This window comes from Dipodomys merriami, unplaced genomic scaffold, assembly GCF_024711535.1.
Source record: "Dipodomys merriami isolate MVZ:Mamm:240054 unplaced genomic scaffold, mDipMer1.0.p SCAF_236, whole genome shotgun sequence".
Taxonomy (NCBI): domain Eukaryota; kingdom Metazoa; phylum Chordata; class Mammalia; order Rodentia; family Heteromyidae; genus Dipodomys; species Dipodomys merriami.
The window spans coordinates 1,452,540-1,472,411 of NW_027203782.1; the positions used below are offsets into that span (position 1 = coordinate 1,452,540).

Below are 19,872 nucleotides of genomic sequence, written 5' to 3' on the forward strand. Positions count from 1 at the left end.
TAAAATATACTTGGAACTCAACAAATTAAACCCCCACAACAAATCCTCAAAGAAACAACTGTCCAATAAATAAGTGGGCTAAAGACTTAAAGAGAAACTTCTCTGAAGAAGAAAGAAGGATGGCCAATAGACACATGAAGAAATGCTCAACATCCCTAGCCATAAAAGAAATGCACATCAAACAACATTGAGATACCACCTCACTCCAGTTAGAATGGCAAAAATCAAGAACTCTAACAACAACAGATGCTAGAAGGGATGTGGACAGAAGGGATCCTTACTTCATTGTTGGTGGGAATGTAAACTTGTTCAACCACTTTGGAAAGCAGTATGGAGGTTCCTCAAAAGACTTCACATAGAGCTCCCCTATGATCCAGCAATCCCACTTTTGGGCATTTACCCAAATGTTTACAAACAAGACCACACTAAAGCTACCAGCACAACTATGTTTATTGCAGCATTATTTACCATAGCTCAGATATGGAACCAACCCAGATGTCTCTCAGTAGATGAAAAGATCAAGAAAATGTGGTATATATAAACAATGGAATTCTATGCCTCCATCAGAAAGAATGACATTGCCCCATTTGTTAGGAAATGGAAAAACTTGGGAAAATTATATTAAGTGAAGCAAGCCAGGTACAAAGAAACATAGGTCCCATGGTTTCCCTTATTTGCAATATCTAGTATATATATGAGTCAAGCGGAAAAGGTCAGATAATGTGATGTTAGGAAAATGAACCCTTAGATATGTATTTTAATGTTTTTTTTCTTTCATGCATTTGTTTCTAATGCATTTGTAAGATTATTTCTTTGTTGCTTTGTATGTCCCTCCCCCACAGGATAACCCCTGCTTTCACTATATTTGATGTCAGTATAACTTGTGGAGGAGATGGAGAAAAACAAGTCGTTTAAGGATACAGGTGGACCTGTTGCAACAATGAGAAGTACAAGTTGTCATGTCGAAAATGAGCTTTACAACGTTGGTGTGGGGGTGGGAGGTGGGAGGATTGGGTTGGAGGGTGGGGAGGAGGCTGGGAAGGGATGTGAAGTGTAAACAAAGGAGGAGGCTGCAATGCTTGATAAGAAATGGACGAATTATCCTGCGCATGTAATTGTAACCCCTCTGTACAGTATGTTCACAAAAATAAAAAAAAAATAAAATAAAATACCATGGCAAGGGCACTGAAAACCAGTGAAATAGAAATCTCCCTTTTATTTTACTGCAAGTCTTCAGAAATACAAGAGAAGCCTCATTGGTCTAAAGACTGTAACAAGAGTATTGTTTCATTAGGAGATAATGGTGTTTTTCAGCCACTGTCTTCTTCTAATACATGAAACAGATTTTAGTAAATATTGCGCAATTGATTCTGTACAACTTAAAATTTTGAGGCATGGAGTAAAACCAGATCTTTGGAATCAAGAATCAAAAATAGAGCAGTATAACTTGGCAGAGTTAAAGAGGGAACAAGAAACAAAGGAAGTAAACAAGAACGAATAAGGGAAGGGCTAAGAAAATATTATAAGTAAAAGAATCAACACATTAAAAAACTGAAGCCTATCAAAATACATCGAAGTATCCTATTGACTTGGTCAACCCTTCTACATTTAGTTCTATCCTAGTTATTATGGCTGCTCAGTCTCTGAAAGCTCAGATCTACAATGTTTAGAATTAAGAAGTAAATTGATACAATATAAAAAATAGGAAAGTAGCACATTTTTTTTTCATTTGCAACTTATTCACATCCTTCAAATTTAAAATACATAATGGGAAAATACAGTTAAATAATTACCTGGTAGAGCCAATAAAATTTGACTCAGTTTGGGGGAAAAGATTAAGGTGGTTATGGATTTAGAATTTCTTACAATGACATTATGTACAAGACATTATGTCGAAAAATGAATCTTACAACTTTGGCGGGGGTGCGAGAGCACGGGATGGGAGGGCAGGGATGGTAAGGTGGAGGCAACAATGCTTAATAAGAATTGTACTCATGGGCTGAGAAGGTGGCTTAGTGGTAGAGAGCTTGCCTTGCATGCATGAGGCCCTGGGTTTGATTACTCAGCACCACATAAACAAAAAGAATAAAGCCGGAAGTGGTGCTGTGGCTCAAGTGGTAGAGCACTAGCCGTGAGCTGAAGAGCTGAGGGACAGTGCCAGGCCCAGAGTTCAGGCCCCATGACCGGACCACCCACCCAAAAAAAAGAATTGTACTCATTACCTTGCTCATGTAATTGTAACCCCTCTGTATGGTATTTTCACAATAATAAAAACTTATTACTAGTAAGTTTTAGCAATGTTTATCTTACATCTCTAATTTTGATGATCATCAAAAGAAGTCTGACTCTTAAAAGAACTTATGTTCTTATACAAATAGAATATTTATCTGAAAAGTAAAGCTTTCCTTTAAATGCTAATTTCTTCAATTGGCTACTTCATCATGAGATTTGAAGTTTATTGTCTTTCTTCTAGAGTTGATTTTTTTGTTATCAGCAGTTATAAGAATAAGTCAAATGCATGATTTCAAAAGAACATCTGGATAGTAGAACATTTGCCTAGCACAAGTGAGAGGTCCTGAGTTTGATCCTCAGTAGCCCAAGAGAAGGTGGAGGAGGAAGATGTAGGCAGAAAGGGTGTAATGGGTGTGCAGAAGGATAAAAAGGAAGAGAAAGCAGAAGTAAAGCATCATATTATTCACTGTGAAACTGGTAGAAAAGCATGACCTTATTCTGTTATTTCTGCTGACACTATAAGCAGGAGGATTTATAGATTTCTCATAAGGAACAAAAGTGCTGAGCCATACCCAGGATTGGAAAAAGCAATTGTTCCTGTTTCCATCATGTTAAATGTTTGTATGTTGGTTACCCTGAGGATAATTTCTTTCAAAATTATCTCTATTTTTCCTGCAATTAACTTCATGTCTACGTATCTATAGGTTTAACTTACCTAGGTTTTAGTTTGATGTGTTTTCTCTCTTGAGTTGAAGAGGTAACTGTGAAGAGTATGGGGCTCTGAAATGGAATTAACTTTGTCCGAATGTTATCTTGTGCTGTCAAAATAGTTACAATAAATATTTAAAGATCTGTGATGTATCATGCATCATATAGCAAGCAGCTAATGTATTAATGACATACTTCTGGTGTACATTAATGACTGAGATTTCTGATGTACTTATTAGTAAAGTTTTTTAATCTCTCTTGTGTACTTACTTGTAAAGTTTTTTTTACTGTCTTCAAGTATAGCTACATATGCATTTGTCTGACCATATATCATTGCAAGTATGGCTAATTTCTTAGGGTTCCTCATTACATGGTCATTTTATGGTACCTCCAAATTTTTTGGTTGTCAGAGCCAAGGGTGTTTTATTTCCCGTCTAACTGCCATGAATTCCCACAATGATGAAAACTCATTGGGTGGTTAGTTGAGATCCTCAGTAATCCGTGGCTTATATTTACATTTTTCTCTTAAGAAGAATTTTTTATTAATATCAGAACTTAATATTAATATTACAATATAATATAATCATATTATAATAACATTATTAGTATTGAGGCTTTTCTTGGCCATTCCTTGAGGATTTTCCTTGGAAATCTATTGTCTTTTTCTAGGTATAATTGTGTATCCTACCCCCAAGGATTTTGAGATCCAAGGTTTCAGAGATCCAAATTTCAAGCAAATCATTCAGAACTCTGTTTATATTGCCTACTTTTATATTAATTTACAGCACTATGCCTTCAAAATACTTTATAAATTTGCCCATTCTTCTGTCCTCAAGAATTTGGACAGGCTTTTAAACAATATCTTAGAAATCTATTCTCTTGGTGCTTTATGTACTACTTCACTTACCTTATTAGGATCTGTTAACCATAATCTTCTGGTACTATTGCTCTTATCTTTTTTCTAATCTTCTCTGTGGGGTATCATGTATCCCCTGAGGTGAGCCCAATTTTAGGCCATATATGGTTCCCTCATCTGTCTCATCTTTCTTCCCAGACATAAGTATTAAGAACTAACTTAGCTAGTTTTCTTGCTCACCTGAATGATTTCTCAGTACAATGTAATTCAATAGTACATCTTACAGATGAATAATCAGAGATGTGTGATCTTAGATTTCCTTTTCTTCTTTCTGTTAAGTCAAATATATGCCTTCCCAGTTCTCCAAACCTCAAAACAATCTGTATAAAAAAATAAGGCATCAAAGGTATATGATAATTGGTTATTATTTTTCATGAAGTTTTTTTTTAATGACTGGTAGACAGGACAGACAGAAATGGCTGCCTTGCTTTTGAAGTTTTTTTTTTTTTTTTAATGACTGGTAGACAGGACAGACAGAAATGGCTGCCTTGCTTTCCCTTCATCTGGTTCACCTAATTCCATTTTGGACATTTTGAGATGTGTTATCACCTCAACCTACAGCTACATTCAGAAATCACTAATCATGGAAGTTATTTTGCTACTCTTATTCTGAATGATTATTCAATTATTTTACTGAATATCAATATAAGTTATGATATGCCACTTTCAAAATAAAGAACATAAAACAATTATCACTCATACAATGCTATTCATTCATTAATCATTTAACAAATATATTTTGAACAGTTTTGTGGGTTGGGGGACATGGGTATATCTGCTGTACTGGAGCTTGAATTCCAGGCCTGGGTGCTGTCCCTGAGCTATTTTGCTTAAAGCTAAAGCTCTACTACTTGAGCCACTTCTGACTTTTACATAAGTTAATTAGATATAAGGGTCTCACAGGCTTTCCTGCTCAGTCTGGCTTTAAATTGTAATTCTCGGATCTCAGACTCCAGAGTGGCTAGGATTGCAAGAATGAACTATTGGGCCGAGCTGAGAGCTAGAGATATAGTGTTGAGCAAAAACATTATATCTAGTCTTATAAACTGTAAGTCTTCTACAGAAAAGGGTCATTAGACAATTACCACACAAAACAAGTAAAGAATAGCATTAATTCCACAAGGTGCAAAGCAATTGTACTCACCTATTCAAGTCCACAATTGAAGGGCAAGCTGATACAAAAAGTTTTCCCAACAGACAAGGAAAGTTTACAGGAACCCAGGAAGCCTGTGAATAACAACTTCCTTTAGATAGGTAGAGTTGAATATCAGCACTTTCCTGTTTCCTCTAAAGATGCTTTTGGTCTAAACCCTTTATCTCTGAGGAGTTAGGTGAGTCACAAAGGAATGGATTGGTCTCAGAGAGCCTTGTTTCCTAGTAGTGATCAAGAACCCTGAGTATCCCATGTTATAACCTCAGGTGAGGGATGTCTTTTTTATACTGTCCTGGAGCAGCTGGAGGTCTATAGACATAATGAGATAAGACAATATTCAGTAAGCTAGAAGACATTTATCTGCACTTGCTGTTAGCAAGGAAGCTTCTCCCCATAGTTTTCAAAGGTCTAGCCTCTCTAGAGTAGGTTCAGTTTTGGACAAGTGGGTGGAAGAGCCATGAAACCGGAGAATCAGCAGGAATTTTGCCAAAAAGAAATTGCCCATTCACTTTAGGGTGAAAAATGTATTTTAGTAAGACTTAGAAGAGTGTGGCTTCTCATCAGTGGCACAAGCTCAGCAGCATCATGGGACAAGCCACTGATACATGCTGCACTGCAGGAACTCCAAAACATGACAAGAAATGTTACAAATGCTATCATACATCATATCTTTTTTGTAATGTGTACAGAAAAGCTATATGCATATATAGAACCAGTAAGTAGTCTCTCTTGGGGCCAAGTATCAGAATGGGGTTTGCCACATTGACCCCAAGATGGGATGCATCATAATTGCGTGGGGTATGGCATGGTAGGGTATGTCTGTAATCTAGGCTATTAAAAAATTAGAGGCAGAAAGAATTACTTGAGCCCAGGAACATAAGCCTAGCCAAATATAACATAAGCCAGACAAACAGCAAACAAAAAAGCATTAGTAGCTCCCCAACTGGCAGGGTAAAGAGGCTTCATGGAGGCAGTACAGGTACCAGTCCTTGTCTTTAATTGTTCCAGTCCAGGGACCACACATGAGAGTAATGAAGCCTTTCGATCTGTGAAGATTTGGCCTGAATTATCACAGCATGTAGCACCTAAAATGCATGACCAGTAATAAAACTGCACCATTATATACATCTAATCCAGATAAGCTTTCAGAGAGCAAAAATATTTTTAAAAATACAGAAAAGAAATTCAAATAAACACATGCTCCACTTTTGTATTCTTATTTATTATCTCAGTAGCAAGTTCATAAATAGATGAGGGAGCCATCTGGGGTAGAAATGATAAAGGAATGAAATAGAAGGAAAAAGTTGTTTTTTCTGACTACATTGCCTTATATTTTGTAACGAAAGATCTTCTCAGTCTATGTACTCTCTCAGAAGTTCGTATACAGAACCTTCTATAGAGGAGAAAGAAGATCAACTGACTTGTCTGGATGGGATCCTTACAGATCCCATTTCTCCTAAGCTGGTGGGTCTTAGGATTCTTGCACTGCATATGGAAAAGTCAGACCCATAAAAATACATACTTATATCTATTTTTTTCCAAAAACTTCCATGTATTTATTACTCAGTTCATTCTTAGAGCAAAGTAAAAGAAAAAGGGAAATCAGACTTTTAATTTAAACTACAAATATTTCTGGGTAGTATTAAATATTTCAGTCTGAATTATGTAGAGCATAAATATTTATGAATTATCTTGATTCTTCTCCAATGTAGGAGTTGTGCATAACTTTGTTATGAGCTTTGTATTTTTTTTCTAAAACCATTGGAAAATGGGCCATGTTTGCTTTTGTTTCTTGAATGACTACACTCACTTCATCCTGACAGTCTTTGTAAAAAGACCTGGTAAACAGCCCTTTTAAATATATACATCATGTTGAAGGCATAGAAAAACATATCTATTGAAAGTTAAAAATCCATTGTTGTTCTATGTTAAGCAAATCAAACAAATTTGTCACACAATACCCAGTCTTTATAAATTGGTTCTAAATTGATACACTAAAAAAAATCTAGTGATTTTTCATTGTTTATATGGTGAATTTGTCTAAGTTGTCAAATCCCTTTGATTTCTTTTAATTTTATGTCCAAGACTGGAACTCTAAATCAGTATATTCTGCTTTCGCTCATTGGCTCTACCAACTAATCCAAGCTTCCAACCTCAATTTAATCCCCTTTAAAATAAGAATAACTGATTTAGGAGTTACTCTTTTGCTTACTTCTGTTTTTTTCTATAATGTTAAATAATTTTTGATGCAGTTAAATCATATTTCCATTGTTAAAAATGTTTTAGGATGTTGTTCCATTACATAATCCCTGTACTTGGTTTTCTAGAATGATTCTTAAATAACTCTAGTCATTTTAGTTGGACAGAAAGCTCTACAAACTGAGATTTTAACATATATCAAGTATGACTCTATAATCCACAAATCAAACTAATAGATTGAAAGCCAATAAGAGTCAAATTGTAGGTTACTGTCTAAGAACTTGGAAAAATCACCAGGATTGTTATGATGTTGAAAAGATTACGTTACTGCATTGTTGGTGGGATTGTAAACTTGTTCAACCACTTTGGCAAGTAGTATGGAGGTTCCTCAAAAGACTCCACATAGAGCTCCCCTATGACCCAGCAATCTCACTTTTGGGCATTTAACCAAATGTTTACAAACAAGACCACACTAAAGCTACCAGCACAACTATGTTTATTGCAGCATTATTTACTATAGCTAAGATATGGAACCAACCCAGATGCACCACAGTAGATGAATGGATCAAGAAAATGTGGTATATATACACAATGGAATTCTATGCCTCCAGCAGAAAGAACAACATTGCCCCATTTGTTAGGAAATGGAAAAACTTGGAAAAAAATTATATTATGTGAAGTAAGCCAGGCCCAAAGAAACATAGGTCCCATGGTATCCCTTATTTGCAATACCTAGTATATGTCTGAGTCACGCAGAAAAGGTCGATTAAGGTGATGTTAGGGAAATGAACCCTAAGATATGTATTCAAATGTTTTTTTTCTTTCATGCGATTGTTTCTAACACATTTATAAGATTATTTCTTTGTTGCTTTGTATGTCCCCCTCCCCCATAGTATAACCCCTGCTTTCACTGTATTTGATGTCGGTATAATTTGTGGAGGGAAAGGATAAAAACAAATCATTTAAATAGGGATACAGGTGGACCCATTGCAACAGTGAGATGTACAAGTAATTATGTCGAAAAGGAACTTTACAACTTTGGTGCAGGGGGGTAGCAGGGAGCATTGGGTGGGGGATGGGGGGAGGATGGGAAGGGATGGGAAGGGGAAACAAAGGAGGAGGCTACAATACTTGATAAGAAATGTACTCATTGTCTTGCCCATGTAATTGTAACCCCTCTGTACAGTATTTTCACAGTAAAAAGAAAAGATTAGATGATAAAAATGTATTTCAAGTTGTTTAGCATGATTTGTCTAGGCACCAGAGTTCTGTGAGGGGGAAAAAAGGAAATCTATGTTGAAGTTCACATAGATATATAAAAAGTGCTTCAAGTTTATTAGGCATAAAGCCAATAGGCCCCAAAATAAAGTTTAATTATAAAGCCAAGCTGGATATGAAAAACAATGAGGTAAAGTAGAAAATTCTTGAAGGAAATTAATATATAACTGAAATGGCTTCTGGAGCTTTTAAAAAATTATAACTGGCAGACTAAACTAGAAATCAATCATCTTATAAATATGTTAGAAACAATAGCAAGAAAGAAAAACAATTTAAGTCCTTATCTTGAGGTAAATGCTTGATAAGAAATGTACTCATTACCATGCTCATGTAATTGTAACCCCTCTGGTATGGTATTTTCACAGTAAAAACAAAACTTATTAATAAAAAATCAATCAATTGCCTTTAAATCAAACATTGGTTATTCTTCATCAGAAGTTCTTAAAACATGACTGGTGCATATTGTAGAAGGCATGAAATTTTTGTTTTGCTGTTTTCTGGCCCTTCTATACCATTAGGGATACTGTATTATTCTTTGTGTAATCACCTCAAATCCAGATTACTTTAGAATTATTCAACTTGGAAGTTCCTTTGCTATACTCATATCCTGACACACTCTTTAACTATTCTATACTGAGTATTGATATAGTGAAAAATATTCCAGTGTTAAAATAATAAAACAAATAAGCTACCACTAAATGAGAGCTATTCATTCACAATTCAATTAACAAATTATTTTAGGCAGTTTTATATACATAGCCTCTGCTAAGGGCTAAAGAAACAATGATGACCAAGACAAAGGTTATTTCTAGTCTTGTGAGCTGTAAAGTTTTGTATGGAAAAGAGACACTATGCTGGTAGCTCATGCCTATGGTCCTAGCTACTCAAAGCCTCATGTGGTAGAGAACTAGACATCACACACACACACACACACACACACACACACACACACACACACACACACACACACACACAAACAACCTCAGGGACACTTTTCCAATCCTTAGTTCAAGCCCCAATAATGGTACTAAAGAAAGAAAGAAATAAGAGGCACAAAAAAATATCACACAACCCACATGACTGACATTGTTACACAGCAAGGAAGGAAAAGAAGGTACTCACCTATTCAGATCCACAGTCTAAGAACAAGTTGGTGAAAAAGTGTTCCCAGAAGACCAAACAGGAGACCCAAGAAACTTCCCAATAGCAACCTCTTATGGGTAGGCACAGTTAAGTATCACATCTTCCTTCTTGCTCTGAAGAATGCTATGACTAATTACAGAAAACCTAATGGGTTAGGTGATTCACAAAGGAATAGAATGTTCACAGATACCTTCTATAGTTTTCCAGTAGTGTTTTCAAGTACCTTGAATAGGTCTGGGAAGTTGACTCAGTGGTAGAGTGTTTGCCTTGCATGCATGAGTCCCTGGTTTCATCTCATCAGCACCACATAAGCAGAAAAAAGCTGGAAGTGGTGCTGTGGCTCAAGCCACTCAAGCTGAAGAGCTGAAGGACAACACCCAGGCCCAGAGTTCAGGCCCCACAACCAACAACAAATAAAAAAGAAACATCAGTAGTCCAATGTAATACCTTCAGATCAGAAATATCTTTTTCAGTTATCCTCAACACTGAACAACTCTACAGCCAGGGAATGTGTGGAGGCTGAGCAGGCAGTATTTGAAGGAGGAAGGACCATGCCTCCTGCATCTTTTACAGCAATTATATTCAAAACATAATAAAACTTCAGTAACAAAAAAAGAAATACCTTTTCTCATGATACTTGCATAGCTGGAGGACAGCTACACAAAATCCAACACAAAACATAAGTAAGAAATCCTTTCCTTGTTGTGCTTCACTATCCAGGCTTCTCTAAGGTGAACTCAGTTTTGCCTATTCCCCAGTCGATAGAGAAGCCATGAGTCAGGAGCAAGGGCACGACTTTTGCCAGAAAAAGGACTGCCAGTTTCCTTTAAGGAGAGAGGACAAAATAGGTCAGAGGAAAAGTGTGTTAAGAAATAATGTGAAGTCCCATGGTTTCCCTTATTTGCAATATATAATATATATATGAGTCAAGCAGAAAAGATCAGATAAAGTGATGTTAGGAAAATGAACCCTTAGATATGTATTTTAATGTTTTTTTTCTTTCATGCATGTGTTTCTAACGCATTTATAATATTATTTCCTTGTTGCTTTGTATGTCCCTCCCCCACAGTATAACCCCTGCTTTCACTATATTTGATGTCAGTATAACTTGTGAAGGAGATGGGGAAAAACAAGTCGTTTAAGGATACAGGTGGACCTGTTGCAACAATGAGAAGTACAAATTGTCATGTCGAAAATGAGCTTTACAATGTCGGTGCAGGGGTGGGGGGGAGGGGAGGGGAAGAATTGGGAATGGGGGGAGGGGGAGGCTGGGAAGGGATGTGAAGGGTAAACAAAGGAGGAGGCTGCAATGCTTGGTAAGAAATGTGCGCATTATCCTGCCCATGTAATTGTAACCCCTCTGTATAGTATGTTCACAAATAAAATTAAATTAAATTAAAAAAAAAAGAAATAAGGTGAAGACTGGTTTCTCATCAGTGGAATGTGCTTACAGCCATGAAGTACAACCCTGTATAAATGCTGTACTATGGAGGAACCAATAGACAGCTGTCTATTTGCCTATGTGCAAATGGGGATTGGCTACAATGAACATAAGATCATATTATAGAATGATTAAAAAGAATTCTTTTATTAATTTTTTTTTGTCAGTCGTGGGGCTTGAACTCTGGGCCTGGGCGCTGTCCCTCAGCTCTTCAGCTCAAGGCGAGCACTCTACCACTTGAGCTACAGAGCCACTTCTGGTTTTCTGGTGGTTTATTGGAGATAGGAGTCTCACGGTCCCTCTTGCCCGGGCTGGCTTTGAACCGCGATCCTCAGATCTCAGCCTCCTGAGTAGCTAGGATTACAGGTCTGAGCCACCAGCACCCGGCTATTAATAAGTTTTTTTTTTGTGAAAATACTGTACAGAGGGGTTACAATTACATGAGCAAGGTAAAGGTAATGAGTATGTTTCTTATCAAGCATTGTTGCCTCCTCCTTTGTTTCCCCTTACCATCCTTGCCCTCCTACTCCCCTGCCTCACCCCACTCTACACCCCCTTCCACTAATGCCCCACACAAACATGCCAAAGGGAACCAGGCACCAGTAGCTCAAACTTGTAATCTTAGCTACTTAGGAGACTGAAATCTAAGGATCAACATTCTAAACCAGCCCAGTCTGTAAGAACCTGATCTCCAATTAACCACCAAATGGCTGGATGTAGAGCTGTGATTCAAGTGGTAGAGCACTAGTCCTGACCAAAATAGTTGAGGGACAGTGCCCAAGGTCTGAGATTAATCTCTAAGACCAACATACCCCCCCCCCACACACACACAAACACATAAACACACACACACACACACACCAAAAAACTGGATTGAGCCTAACATGGTAGGGGTGTTCCTATAGTCCCAGGTGCACAAAAAGCTGAGAAACTAGAAATAATTGAGACCTTGTACTAAAATGAACAGCAAACAAAAGGCATTAGTTGTTCCCCACCTCAGCTGGAGGGCCCCTATGGTAATAGTTTAGATAAAAGAATGATCTCTGTCTAGTTCAGCACAGATACTACACTGTGAGTAAATAAGTCTTTAGATGATTACACATAGGGCTTTCAGTCATCACAGTGTGTATCAGCCAGCATTAGTGATCCAGAACCTCAAACGCTCCATTATGTACATCTATGCTGACAAAGCTTTCAGATGATGTAGCCCAGAAAATATCTGATAGCCATTGTCTAGAAACTCACTAAAGTATTAAATAATACCTGTCTTGAATTTCTGATTCATAAAATTATGAGCAAATAGTTGTTTTAAACTGCTAGGATTTGGGTAATTTGTTACATGGCAGAAGCCAGGTGAAGGGAAGTGATAGGGTAGAGAGGAAGGTTAACCAAGAGTTAAGTCCTAAAAGATAGTTAAGTCTTCATGTTAGCTGAGAGATGTGGTTCATTATACTACTTCACTACTTCTGTTAATACCTTAATTTTGGCTTTGTAAAACACACTGACATAACCATATTATATACAGCATATTACAATATAGTACAAAATTATAATCACCCCATTTTGTTTATAATCAAAACTATTATCAGCCTATATTAGAATGTTGCAAATTCTACCAACATTTCACAGATTTTTTCAAGTAAAAGATTTTAAAAAGGGGGATTGTCCCCCAACAAAAAATCTTCAAAGAAACAACTGTCCAATAAATAAGTGGGCTAAAGATTTAAAGAGAGATGTTAAGGGAAGATGGCGGAGGAGAAGCTGGAATCTGAACAAGCTCTCGCATAGAAAGGAGTTTTAGAGTTCCAGTGAACAGTCCTAAGCCAGAGAATCACACCAAGTGTGTCATCACAGGACAGAGAGTTAGACAAGAGAGGGGAAACCAAGGAAACGCAGCAGCTGCCGCTCCGGCGGCAGGGCCGCGGCACCAAGGAAACGCAGCAGCTGCCGCTCCGGCGGTGGCGCCGCGGCGGCGGCGACCACCGCCACGGAGACATACCTGAGACACAGAGAGTCGGGGACGAAGGAGCCAGACGCAGCGGACGAGCGGATTCTACTCAACACCAACAAGAACCGACAAGGAGCGAACATCTTCATCCTGCTGTTTGCAGACCAGAGACGACCCAGGATCCAAGACTCGGCGTGAGTACAAGCCCGACATCCTCACTCCTCAGGGAGCAGAGGAGGGAAGGCCACCCCTCCCCCCCCAGCACCGGTGATCTGCATCTTGGATACCGACAAAGTTCGGAGGAGCTGCTAGCTCCACCTCAGGCCTTGGAATAAAATGAGTCATTTAGCAGGTCACAAGAACTTAATGGCGAAGTGACCTGCCAGACTCAGCTCCATCCAGGGAAAAGTCACCCAGCTCAGGCTCCAGCCATCGGAGTGCCTTGCTTCACTGGGTAACCAGAGCCAGAGGCTGCCCCTCCCTCTAGCAGCCTCGACAATCAATTGAAAAACAGAAACCCTGAGAATGGCTCCAGGCTGGGCGCTGTGAGCTTTATCACAAAATAGCCCCAGGGAAAAGCTACTGTATATTGAAAGGCCTCAACTCTACCCAGAACCTAGCCTCATCACCACATCCCCCTCTTTTGTGACTCTCAAAGCAGACCACCCTCCCAGAAAACTAACCTGGGAGGGGGATCTCAAAATCTTGGGTAAAGCAGAGCATTTTTCTGCCTCTTCCAACCAACCGACTTAAGAAACCAATCAAGCCACAGGACCTCAAGCTGACCAGAGACTCCAACAAGAGACTGGTTGCAGACAAAAGGGAGATACAGGATTCTTCCCACTCCTCCCCCCCCAAAAAAAAAAATCAAAAGACTTTTTTTTCTTTTTCTTTTTCTTTTTTTTTTCTTTTTCTTTCTTTTTTCTTTTTTTCTTCTTCTTCTTCTTTTCTTTTTTTTTTGCTTGTTTTTTGTTTTTTGTTACCATATATATATATATATATATATATATATAAATTTTTTTCCCTTCTAAAACTTTTATTAATCTTTAATCTTTGCCTCTTCTGAAAAAATAATTGTTTTCCAGTAACCTTTTTTTTTTTCTCATCTTATAATTTTTATTTTAGGAATACGTGAATAAGAGTTTTCCTTTCTTTTCTTGTCTTCTTTCTCTTTTTCTTTCTTTCTTAATTATCTTTTTGTTTTTTATCTAGCTCTACTGAACTTCTGATATATTCTTCTCCCGTTCCCATCCTTAAAGCTTTTCACAACTCCTCTATGTCCCTCCCCTTCTCTGAACATATTCACATTCCTCTCTAAATAGACGGTCTTTTAACCTCTATAATAACATTAATTTTTACATTTCTATTCTTTTTCTAGTCTCTCTTTATTCCCCTTTCCGTCTCTTCTTTTTCTCTCTCTCTCTACTTGCTTCCTACCCAACTCATTTCCTGCACTGTGATTAGGACATAGTTAACTCTCCCTGTGCCTCCCCACAATCTATTCCTATTTTTTACCCACATCTCTCCCTAATCCTAATAATTTCTGGTTTTCCAAATTCTTTTCTGCGGTTCGAAGTCCTTTAACATATAGTCGTTTGATGTTGAATAGATGTATCTGTTGAACTAGATTGTATCTGTAGACTATTGACTGTACAAATGCAAACTTTGGTTGATGGTTGCCTTAAGATAGTGTTCTAGCACAAAACTGGTGCAATCTTTATCTCAAATGGGCCGAGTAAGCCGGAAAAACACAAGAAAAATGGCAAATTCGGGTATCTCAATTCCCAACCTTGATAATCAGGGATTAGAACAGATAAAGAATAATCCAGAGGAGAGTTCCCAAATAGCTCTACAAACACTAAGAGCAAACATGATAAATGAGAAGTTTGACAATGTACAAAGGACTCTGTATGAGCGTGATAGGGAGAGAGAGGAGGCATCCCAGAAGATTATACAGGAATATCATAAGCGTGAGGAAGCTTCTCAAAAACTGATACAGGATTTGCGTGAACAACTTGAGAATACTCAAAGAGAAAGGGAGGAATGGCGTGAGCAGGCAGAGAACACTCAAAGAGAACTGCAGGAATCCCACAGAAGGGAGGAAACTAATCAAAGAGTAATTCACGAATTAAGAGACCAGGTAGAGAATACACAAAGATCACTAAAGACATTCATGGAATCCATTAACAAAGAGCTGAAGGAAGTCAGGGAGACCACAAAGGGAATGCTGAATGGAACCCAACAGAAGGAATGGGAGTCCAAAGAAACCATAACCAATCAACTAAGTGATTTGAGAACAAACACTGAACACCAAATTAAGGAAGTAAAGAAATTCATACAAGACCTAAAACAGAGCTTCAACAAAGAACTTGAAGCCATCAAAGCTGACCAATTAGAAGGAAAAGAGATAAAAAACAAAGTAGAGAGTCTTGACAACAGGTTAGACCATGCACAAGATCGAATCTCAGGGATTGAAGACAGCCTAGATATTATAGAGAAAGAACACACAACCATCCAAGACAAGTCCAAGAAATATGATAGGTCTATCCAACACCTGGAAGACACCATCAGGAGGCCCAATCTAAGGATAATGGGTGTAGAGGAGCACCTAGAAACAGAAGTTAATGGTCTAGGAAATTTGTTTAACAGGATCCTAGCAGAGAACTTCCCAAACATACAAAAAGAGAGGCCTATTCAGATACAAGAAGCTTTTAGAACCCCAAATAGACCAGACCAGAATAGGACATCCCACCGTCACATTATAATCCACACAGGATCAACCCAGACCAAGGAAAAGATCCTTAAAGCTGTCAAGGAGAAAAGGTTAATCACCTATAAAGGGAAACGAATTAGAATTACCTCAGATTTCTCAGCAGAGACAATCAAAGCAAGAAGAGCCTGGAATGACGTATGCCATGCCCTAAAAACAAACAACTATCAACCAAGAATACTGTACCCAGCTAAACTCTCCTTCATAACTGAAGGCCAAATAAAAACCTTCCATAGCAAAGAAAAATTGAAACAATACATCTCCACCAAACCAGCCCTGCAAAAGATTCTTAAAGATGTCCTACACATAGAAAACCAACAAGAACGCAACAAAGGCCAAGAAACTGCACCCAAACTGAGAATCCAAGAACCTTAGGAAGAACCCAGATTTCACAGCCCACAAGAAGGTGGATAACATGGCAGGAACTCCCAAATACCTCTCAGTCCTATCTCTTCACGTTAACGGACTGAACTCTCCAATTAAGCGACATAGACGGTCTAGTTGGATTAAAAAACAAGACCCTTCTATCTGCTGCCTGCAGGAGTCACATCTTGCCCGTAAAAACAAACACATTTTCAAGGTTAAAGGCTGGAACAAAATCTACCAAGCAAACGGCCCTCATAAACAGGCGGGAGTTGCAATCCTAATATCAGATAAAATAGACTTCAAATTAAAATTCGTGAGAAGAGATAAAGAAGGTCGCTACATACTAATTAAAGGATCTCTCCTTCAGGAGGATATTACAATTCTAAATATCTATTCGCCAAACAATGGAGCACCCAAATTTATCAAAGAAACACTACTTTCCCTCAAATCCAATATAGATCCAAAGACATTAATTGTTGGGGATTTTAACACACCACTCTCCCCACTAGATAGATCAACTCGGCAAAAACTCAACAGAGAAACCGCAGATCTAAACAGCTGCATAGATCAACTAGACTTAACAGACATTTACCGAACATTTCACCCAGCAGCATCAGAATACACGTTCTTCTCAGCAGCACATGGAACGTTTTCTAAAATAGATCACATGTTAGGCCACAAAGCAAACTTGTCTAAATTCAGAAACATTGAAGTTATACCTTGCATTCTCTCTGACCACAAGGGAATAAAATTAGAACTCAACACCAAAAGCCACCAAAGAAAGTCCGGTATCACATGGAGGCTGAACAACACACTGCTGAATCATGAGTGGGTCATGGAAGAGATTAGAAAGGAAATTCAAATGTTCATGCTATTCAACAAAAATGAACACACAAATTACCAGCTCCTCTGGGACACAGCAAAGGCAGTACTCAGAGGCAAGTTTATAGCTCTGAGCTCCTACATCAACAAATTGGAGAGATCGGAAACTAACAATTTAATGACACATCTAAACCTCCTTGAAAAAGAGCAGCAAGATAAACCCCAATCCAGTAGACGGAAAGAAATAATCAAAATTAAATCAGAATTAAATGAATTAGAATCCAAAAAAACTATAGAAAGAATCAACAAAACAAAGAGTTGGTTCTTCGAAAAACTTAACAAAATTGATAGACCCTTAGCAAACCTTATCAGAAAAAGGAGAGAACACACCCAAATTAATAAACTCAGAGATGAGAATGGAAACATCACCACGGAAACAACCAAGATTCAGAACATTATAAGGGAATACTTCTCAAAACTTTATGCTAATAAGTTTGAGAACTTGACAGAAATGGACCTTTTCCTAGCAAATATTGACATGCCAAAACTAAACCAAGATGAGTTAAACCAGCTTAACAGGCCCATATCAAGCATTGAAATAGAAACAGCAATAAGAGACCTCCCAGCTAAGAAAAGTCCAGGACCAGATGGTTTTACAGCGGAATTTTACAAGGCCTTCAAAGCAGAGCTCACACCAATACTCCTCCAACTCTTCAATGAAATTGAAAGAGAAAGCTCACTACCGAACACATTCTATGAAGCCATCATAACCCTCATCCCAAAACCAGGCAGGGACTCATCAAAGAAAGAGAACTATAGATCCATTTCTTTGATGAACATTGATGCAAAACTTCTCAACAAAATTTTGGCCAATCGACTTCAACAATTCATCCAAAAAATCATACACCATGATCAAACAGGATTCATTTCAGGGATGCAAAGCTGGTTCAATATATGCAAATCAATTAATATTATTCATCACATCAACAGGAGCAAGAATAAGAACCACATGGTTATCTCAATAGATGCAGAAAAAGCATTTGACAAGATCCAACACCCCTTTATGATGAAGGTTCTGGAAAAATTAGGAATCCATGGAACATTCCTCAATACAATAAAGGCTGTATATGACAAACCTACAGCCAGCATTATACTCAATGGTGAAAAACTAAAGCCATTTCCTCTTAACTCAGGAACAAGACAAGGATGCCCACTCTCTCCACTTCTCTTCAATCTAGTATTAGAATGCCTAGCTACAGCAATAAGACAAGATGCAGACATAAAGGGGATCCAAATAGGGAAAGAAGAAATAAAACTCTCCCTCTTTGCATATGACATGATCTTGTATTTAAAGAATCCCATAGACTCCACTCCCAAATTACTCAAGCTGATTCAAAACTTTGGCAAAGTAGCAGGTTATAAAATTAACCCCCCAAAATCAATGGCTTTTCTATATGCCAACAATGAGAAAAGTGTGGCTGAAATTAGGAAAGCAACTCCATTCGTAATAGCCCCACAAAAAATAAAATACCTAGGAATTAACTTAACCAAAGAAGTGAAGGACCTCTATGATGAAAACTTTAAAATCTTGAAAAAGGAAATCAACACAGAACTTAAAAAATGGCAAAACCTCCCATGCTCCTGGATTGGCAAGATTAACATCGTGAAAATGGCAATACTTCCCAAGGCTATCTACAAATTCAATGCGATACCTATCAAAATTCCACCCTCATTCTTCAAGGAAATAGAGGAGGCAATCCAAAAATTCATATGGAACAATAAAAGACCCCGAATAGCAAAAACGCTCCTCAACGGAAAGAACACTGCTGGAGGAATATCAATACCAAATTTCAAACTCTACTATAAAGCCATAATAATCAAAACAGCTTGGTATTGGCATAAGAACAGACCTCAGGACCAATGGAATAGAATTGAAAACCCAGAAATGAACCTACAGACCTATAGCCATCTAATCTTCGATAAGGAAGCTAAAACAATAGAATGGAAGAAAGACAGCCTCTTCAGTAAATGGTGCTGGCAAAATTGGTTAACTACATGTAGAAAACTAAAGCTAGATCCTTATATATCACCCTGCACCAGAATCAACTCCAAATGGATCAAAGACCTTGAACTCAAAGCAGACACTCTGAAAACATTACAGGATGGAATAGGAGAAACCTTAGGTCTCCTTGGCTCAGGCCGAAATTTTCTGAATAGAGACCCGGAAGCACAACAAATCAAAGAAAGATTGGACAAATGGGATTGTATACGGTTGCAGAGCTTCTGCAGGGCAAATGACATAGCTAGCAAGATCAATAGAAAGCCCACCGTTTGGGAGAAGATCTTTACTAGCCATACAACGGACAAGGGTCTCATATCTAAAATATACTTGGAACTCAAATAATTAAACCACCCAACAACAAATCCTCAAAGAAACAACTGCCCAATAAATAAGTGGGCGAAAGACTTAAAGAGAAGCTTCTCTGAAGAAGAAACAAGGATGGCCAATAGACACATGAAGAAATGTTCAACATCCCTAGCCATAAAAGAAATGCAAATCAAAACAACATTGAGATATCACCTCACTCCAGTTAGAACAGCAAAAATCAAGAACTCTAACAACAACAGATGCTGGAGGGGATGTGGACAGAAAGGAACCTTACTTCATTGTTGGTGGGAATGTAAACTTGTTCAACCACTTTGGAAAGCAGTATGGAGGTTCCTCAAAAGACTTCACATAGATCTCCCCTATGATCCAGCAATCCCACTTTTGGGCATTTACCCAAATGTTTACAAACAAGACCACACTAAAGCTACCAGCACAACTATGTTTATTGCAGCATTATTTACCATAGCTAAGTTATGGAACCAACCCAGATGCCCCTCAGTAGATGAA

The 19,872-nt window shown here is 38.0% G+C and overlaps 1 long non-coding RNA gene across 8 annotated transcripts in view; it reads right to left on the reverse strand.

Annotated features, from left to right (window-relative positions):
• Nucleotides 1-19,872, reverse strand: part of LOC138835397 (uncharacterized) — a 47,025-nt gene that overhangs the window by 20,780 nt on the left and 6,373 nt on the right. For 3 of the 8 annotated variants that reach the window (XR_011374580.1, XR_011374584.1, XR_011374583.1), the window contains 6 exons: nucleotides 10,252-10,453; nucleotides 9,853-9,992; nucleotides 9,609-9,758; nucleotides 5,001-5,083; nucleotides 4,037-4,176; nucleotides 2,948-3,050 (listed from right to left, as the gene is read on the reverse strand). This is a non-coding gene — a long non-coding RNA (uncharacterized lncRNA). Of the gene's footprint in view, nucleotides 1-2,947; nucleotides 3,051-4,036; nucleotides 4,177-5,000; nucleotides 5,084-9,608; nucleotides 9,759-9,852; nucleotides 9,993-10,251; nucleotides 10,454-13,069; nucleotides 13,172-19,872 lie in introns of all 8 variants that reach the window. The other 5 variants (XR_011374586.1, XR_011374581.1, XR_011374585.1 and 2 more) reach the window with 5 other exon arrangements.